A 7,630-nucleotide genomic window follows, 5' to 3' on the forward strand; every position below is an offset into this window, starting at 1 on the left:
GGTTACATAGTTCAATAATATATTCTAAATGTGGGATGGGTGTGGTTACCAGTTATGATTGTTAGCGCAATCATATGTTTATACTGTCATTCAAATATAATACTTAAATATGAGAAAAAATAATAAAATTATGCAACTCTGCATTTTATACTGGTGACTTTCAGCTGTTTTTGTGTTGTTATTCAGCTACCTCACTGTGAAATGCTTTTTTGAAGAGCCATGTTTTTAAGTCTTTTTTGAAGAGTTTTAAATCTTTCATTAGCCTTAATTCCAGGGGTAATGTGTTCCATAGTAAAGGTCCTGCCAAGGATAGTGCTCTCTCTCTGACTTGGGTCAACTTTGCTGTTTTGACTGATGGAATGGTTAGTAGAGCTCTATTGGCTGATCTGAGATTTCTTTGCGGGACATGTAATCGTAGTGCGGTGTTTAGCCAGTCAGCCTGTTCGTCATTTATTAGTTTATGCACTGTGCATAGTGTTTTAAATTGTACTCTTTGTTCTATTGGGAGCCAGTGTAAATCTGCAAGTGTCTGGGTGATATGATCTCTTCTGCCTTTACCAGTAAGTATTCTGGCAGCTGAGTTCTGTAATATTTGCAGTGGTCTGATAGTAGTATATGGCAATCCTAGGAAAAGTATGTTACAGTAGTCCGTGCTGGCAAATATTAATGTTTGGAATATTGTACGAAAGTGTTCCTGATTTAATAAGGGTTTTAGTCTTCTAAGGACCATTAGTTTGGCGTAGCCTTCTCTTGCTTTTATTGATATGTGTTGTTTAAGGCTCAATTCCATGTCTATAGTTACTCCTAGGTTGCTAGCTTTATCAGTTAGCTCAACTGATTTGCCATTTTTTAGTCGGATGGGATTTTGAATTCTTACAATGTTTTTTTGTTCAAGATGTATAAATTCTGTTTTTTCGATGTTGATTACTAGTTCCATTTGGTTTAATAGTTGTTTTATTATGTCTAGGTATAACATTGCAAAATTCAGTGTTTTTTCAATTGTTTCTTCTCCCTGCCTACCTGAGACGCTGACTTCCTCATTCAGCATCTCTAGCAGAGTCTATGATGATGCTCCCCTCTCAGCTGGTGGTCGAATCTCGGGAGGGCTGAGGGAAACCTCTGCCTCTGGCTGTGTCGAATTTCCTCCCTTTGGCACTGCAGCAAGGCTACTCTCCCCGGTTGTCGCTGCTCCCGGAGTTGTGAAGGTAGTTATGAGCCTCTGTTCAGATAGCTGTGTCGAAATTGAGGGAAAAACCCTTATTTTCCCTTTACATTTTGCTGTCACTTTTAAATTATTTATTTCTCAAGATAACAAAGTTCCAAGGAATATAGAACGCTTTGCAAAATGAAACTGCTCAGCAACTCACTCACACAGCTCCGCTTAGGGTGCCATTTTGCCCCTTCTGAAGCCTCCTCCCTTCTACTAGCCAATAGGAGTAGGAAGAATGGAGGAAGCCTTTGATTGGCTGGTGAGGCAGGCATCACATAGCCCGGGGGTGGGGTGGGGTGGGAGGAATGGCAGTGTCGAACCCTGACGAAGCAAGGCCACCACGGGAGCCCATTCCAGTGGCGGCGAAGAGGAAACCCAACCCCGAACGAGGCCTCCACGGGAGCTCATCCCTGTGGCGGCAAAAAAAGAAGGCCCGCCGGAGTAAAGCCACAGCCGAACTGGAGCCCATCCCTGCAGTGAAGGAAGAAGTTTTTGGTGAGAGTGTGTGTGTGTGTGTGTGTGTGAATGAGTGCCTGTGTGAGAACTTGTGTGGGTGTGTGAATGAGTGCCTGTGTGAGAATTTGTGTGTGTGTGAATGAGTGCCTGTGTGAATGAGTGCCTGTGTGAGAATGTGTGTGTGTGTGTGAATGAGTGCCTGTGTGAGAATGTGTGTGTGTGAATGAGTGCCTGTGTGAGAATGTGTGTGTGTGTGTGTGATTGAGAGAGAGACTGGTCAGGGAGATGTGTTTTTCTGTGTGTGAGAGAGACCAAGACTGGTCATGGGGTCTAATTGGGTGTGTGTGTGTATATGAGTGAACAGTTGTGGGCGCTAAGGAAGAGGACTGTGAGGACAGAGCTTCAGCAGCCCTTGCTGCTTCTGGTGAGTGCTATTTTCCTAGAAGGGAAAGGAGTAGGAGAGTTGCTGGAGAGGGTAAGTAAAGATGGCTTTTTAAATTTATTTTTCTTGATTGACTGCTATTTTAATTATTGGGTATTATACGATGTCTGCTGTTTTGAAATATTTTATTGATATTTGGACAAGTTTTAATAATTTTTATGAGTTTTTAATTGTTGGATATTATTCTGTTCAGCAGCTGTTTTGTAACATTTTTAGTATAGCTTTACAATTATTTCTGTATGGGGCTCTATAGCAGCTTGGCTTATTCTGTTTTCCTAATAGGAAATGTATTAATGATTAGTGCCTGGTTTAATAGTTGCATTTCTTAGATAGGGTTTTTACTGTTTGAGTGTGTTCCGTAATACAGGTGTAACTTTGTGAGGGGTTAGTTTGTGGGCATTATTGCAAATCCTGAAAGTCGGTTAGGTGCTATATTTCTCTTTCCATTTCTCCAGGTTTGCACTGCATGCAGAGTGGCTTTTTTGATTTACCATTCCAGTTTCTGTCTCCATATTTATAATTTGTGGTTTTTCTGTACTTGGTGAAGGTCAGTTCTGGGTGTGTGACCGAAGTGAGGTATTTTACTAGCATGTAGGCATTTGTATCAATCTTATTTGTTGTGTTTTCTCAATAGGATATGCATTAGTGGTAAATTACTGTCTTTTCATAAGGAAGGCTATTGTGCCTGGTAGTAAAGGGAGTTTGTTTTGCTTTTACTGAGATGTCATCAGAACCAGAATATCTTTTTTGCATGGCGAGTTGTACAGGGCAATTCCCTAGATCTGCTCTGCACTCATTGCTGGGGGTTGAGGGAATTCCTGTGGATACAGAGTGCATGTTTACATTTAGCCCCGTGAAGGTCACATGTTCAGTGTGTCCCGCATGTGAGAACCATCTGTTAGGTGTGTCCTGGCCAAAAAAAGGTTGAGAACCACTGGATTACAGAGTTCGCCTTCTGTTAATCCCAATTGTAGCACTTGAATTCTGATGAGGTACATTTTTGCCTCCTCTCCATCTACTTGCAATACATATGAATTATCCAGTGTTTATTGCTTTTTATATATAATTTTTTATATATGTTTATGCATTTTTTATGTGATTAATGTATTTTTGTTTAATAATTTTTAGTGCATGCTTATGATTTGTGTTTTGGTTTTGTGTGCATATTTATGCCCATTTGTCATCCTGTTTTTGTTTTTAATTTGTTTTTTAATTTATTGTATATTTATTCGTGTAGTTTCTATTTTTCATTTACTATTTTTGTCTTATTCATACATTTTAGCCCGATGCAGCCATTGTGTGAAATTCGGCCGGAGTCGGGCTCTTATTTTATTTGCACAAAATTGCAATGGATCTCTCTCCAATCTAAGGTGACAGATCTGTCCTCTTTTCATTGTACCTCTAGCATCGACAGGCCGTCTTCCGGTTTGCTTTTTGGGACCTAGTACAATCCTGGCCATAGGGGGAACTTCTATACATCTTCCCCCCCCCACCCCCACTAAGGGTTCCACAATCAGTGCAAAAAGCAAAGGGGAAAGCAGGCACCCTTGCCTGGTACCCCTGTGAATAGGAAACTTATCTGTATATCCCCCATTTATTTTTTCCTAGCGTGTAGCAGATGGACTCAAAACAAGTGGGTATAGTGTGCTCGTGCTAGCAGTTGGAGACGGATCTGACGTCAGCACAGGTACATATACCCCCACAGGAAGTGCAGCAATTCAGTAATTTCCATCTCCAAAGCAGTTTGGAGCTACCTTACGCTCGCTGAGCGTTTTTCCAAATTATAACGACTAAATTCTTAGAAGAAATCCTACCTGAAGACGAGCCCCGCACTCCTGCGGTGATACCCTCGGGTCCCTCCCCCAGTTGAGTTTCCCCGAGGTGATTGCCTCGGTCCAGTGGCCGGATCGCGGCAGGGACCTAGCCCCCGAGTGAGAAGGGCTCGGGCGCGGCTCTGAGGCAGCCTCGGTCCCAGTGAGGACTTGGCCCCCGAGCGAGATGACGTGCGGGCGCGGCTTAGAGGCAGCGGGTGCACTTCCTCGAGCGCGGTGGTGACGGTAATCACCCTCTCCCCCCGCAGCCAGAGACCGCCCGGGTTGCAGCCGGGAAGCGCCGAAGACAAGGTAAGGCGTATATCTTTACTTACTGGTCTCCAAAGAGAGAGGATTAGCAGGGTCTGCCTACGTGGCAGCCCGCCAAGGAGGTCACCATTTTGCCTGCTCGCCTGTCTCCCGCCTCGATCTAAGCGGGAGACGGGCGCGTATGTTAGGCACCCGAAACGATTTGGGCGCCCATTGCTGGTAATACGCGCACGTTCATAGATAAGCGCACACTTATAGGCGCTCAGACGCGATGGAGCGTAAGAGAGCCCATGCGGCCGCAGAGCCAGCACCTCCAGACTCAGGCATAAGAGCTCTAGGCCTCTGCTCAGCATGCCACCTTAGAGCCACACAGAGCGAGGAAGCAGACTCCCTATTTGGCCAATGTGAAGAGGCCCTGGGAGTTCCAGGCCAGGGCCGGTCTCAGCCCAGTTTGACTGCCAGTTCCTCAGGGAACACCCCGAACCTAGTAGGCCGCGGCGAGCAGCCAGGGAACTCTACAGACCTGGTGCCCCTACAGCTAGATTCGGCTTCCCTCTCCTGGGTGGAATTATTCAAGGGGATTCATGCCTTCGTCAAGATGCAGTCTGGTCCCCGAACGGACCCATACACACCGGATGACCCTGCCCCGGGGCCCTCAAGACCTACGCATGGCCACTCAGATTATTCTGAGGAAGATGGCGAGCCCCCTGAGGAGGGAGAACTCCCCTCGGGGATAGAACCCTATCGAACCATGAGATGCTTCTTTCCTACGGAGGATCTTCCAGACCTGGTCTCTCAATGCCTGTCGGAGCTGGCTATACCGGGCCAGGGGAACCCAGAATGAACTCCCTGCTAGAAGGCCTGTGTCCAACGGCTCACCATTTTCCCCTCCTACAAGCAGCCCAGCAGTTAATCGATCTGGAGTGGAATGCGCCAGACACTTCCTTCAAAGGGGGTCTGGCTTTGTTTAGCATGTACCCCCTAGACCCAGCAACCAAGGAGCTGCTGGCGTGCCCAATGGTGGACGCCATAGTTAGCGCAATTGTGAAGCGCACCACCATTCCGGTGGAGGGAGGGGCGGCCCTCAAGGATGCACATGACCGGCGTATGGACGCCATTCTGAAACAATTTATAAAGGAAAGGTCCTCTGGAGGAGAACGCTTTCTGCTTTCAGTAGGTGAAGGTGGTGAAGGCATATCATCGGTGTCTGGTGAAGAATCATCAGTCCAGGTATCGTAGGGATCAGCACCTGCTCCTTTAAGGACTAGAGGAGGCAGGGTGGTGGGATCCCTGAAGGCCCTGGTCTAGGCTCTGTATGTGATATTGTGCACTGACTTTCTGAAGTACCTCATCTCTGCTGTATTCAAGAATGCTAGTTTGAAATTAAAGGAAACAAAGGACTCTGCTACGTGCTGGAATGCGGCCAACACCCCAGACCCATTAGCTGATTGGTCTAATATATTCCCAAATCAGAAGCCCTGCACTTATGTAGAAATAACACTCTCAGTATGTTCTGATTGGTCAGTATGGAAGGTATAAAAGGTTCTACACATTACTGGATCTTGGAGTGACTTGGTAATTATACATTTGTATAGACCTGTCGCTCCCTGGAACAACTTATCTGTACTTTGTTCCAGTATCTGTCTCTATTCCCTTTGTCTCTGTCTTTCCCTAATAAAGTCTCAAAGTTAACTATTACAGCTGTGTTTTCCTTTAGAGTAAACAGCTCCGAAGGACTCTAAGGAATAACTGGAGGCACTGGTGAAGGCATCGAAGGCACCAGTGCAGGCATAGAGGGCCTCAATGGATGGCTTGGTGGCGCCGGACGCATCGGCACCGATGGGTGGATCGATGGTACCGACTGGTATCGGCAGAACTCCCGATGGAGGGATGCGGAATGGTGTTTCTCCTCCCGATGACAAAGTAAGCAGGGAGGGCACTGGAGCCAGCGGTGACCCGGGGTCCATCAGTGGAAAAGCAGCCATGAGCGCTTCCATCCTCAATAGCAGCGGTGCCAACTCTGCTGGAATCGGGTCGGTTCCGCAATCTGTACCGGTGTCTGAGGAATCCGGAGTCGATGCATCGCCTTGTCGATGGCCTCCTAAACCATCTGGTCCAGTTCTTCTCGAAGACCTGGAGCAAGCAGCCCCGGCTCCGGAACAGAAGGAGGCAGAGGCATAGCCGGAGGGACCACCGTTAAAGGCAGAGTCGCGGCTCCCGATACCCTGTCGGGTGAGGGTTGCCTCGGTGACCCGGTCACCGAAAAGGTCGGTGCCTTTTTTGGAAGGGGTTTCTTCGGCGGCTCGGACAATGGTGAAGTAGATGATTTCACTCTCTCGATGGCCCGAGACTTTCGATGCCAGTGGCGATGTTTATCTCTGCAATCCCCATGGTCCTGAGGGGGAGTAGAAGGTGTTAAAGGCCGAGAAGTCGTCAATGCCAGATGGTCACCGGCCAGAGGTCGATGCTGGCGTGAAGTTGATGGTGCCTGTTCTGCCGACATCTGCAATAGATGTCGTCAGGGTTTGAGCACGGAAGAGAAGTTCCATCTTCTCCATTCTAGCCTTGCGACCTTTTGGTGTCATGAGGGCACATTTGGTGCAGGTTAGGACATCATGCTCACATCCGAGACACATTGCGCAGACTTTGTGAGGTCTGTGATGGACATGGTGCGATTACAGTCCGGGCACCAGTGGAACTCAGACGCCATGGCCATAAAAAAAAAATTGAGCCGCAGTACGGTCGACGGCCAGTAGGCCGTGCGGGCCAAACTAGATGGTTATTGATGGAAAACGGGTAAAAAACTTACTGGAGTACCGTGGCTTGAAAAAGTTGAAGGAGGGACCCCTGTGGGGTAAACTAAAATTTAGTAATTCTGTGAGGAAAATTCCTGTCAGGAATCTCTGCAGAGCTCCTTAACCACGTAGCTACTGCTGCGCGGAAAAAAGACTGAAGGGGGACCCCTGCTGGCTGCAGGTTAGTGCCATGCTGGGTATGCCCACTAGGGGCCCGTCAAAGTTCTGGAAACTTTGACAGAAGTGTTCCGTGATTGGGCTCCATCCTGTGATGTCACCCATAGGTGAGGACTACCATCCTGCTTGTCCTGTGAGAATTCACGCTACAGTTTTAGAGTCAGCCTTTGTCCCTCATGATGCAGCTCTGCGAAACATGATCCCATGGTAGGGGACTGAATTCTTTAACATCAATTTAGGCAACTATTTTGTAAATGTGTTTAGACCTGTTAAACTGTGTTCAATTAAAACTATCTTAACACAAGATGTTTTATGTTGGAATATATTTATTCTGTTAGTGAATTTATGAAAATAAAGAAAATATTAAGTGTTATTGCAGCACACAATTCCACTTTTTTTATTTTCATCATATTGTCACCTACTGTAAGGACTACATCTTGCTTGGCCTCAGGCAAACAAAGTTGTTGTC

This window comes from Rhinatrema bivittatum, chromosome 3 (assembly GCF_901001135.1).
Source record: "Rhinatrema bivittatum chromosome 3, aRhiBiv1.1, whole genome shotgun sequence".
In the NCBI taxonomy this organism is placed as follows: domain Eukaryota; kingdom Metazoa; phylum Chordata; class Amphibia; order Gymnophiona; family Rhinatrematidae; genus Rhinatrema; species Rhinatrema bivittatum.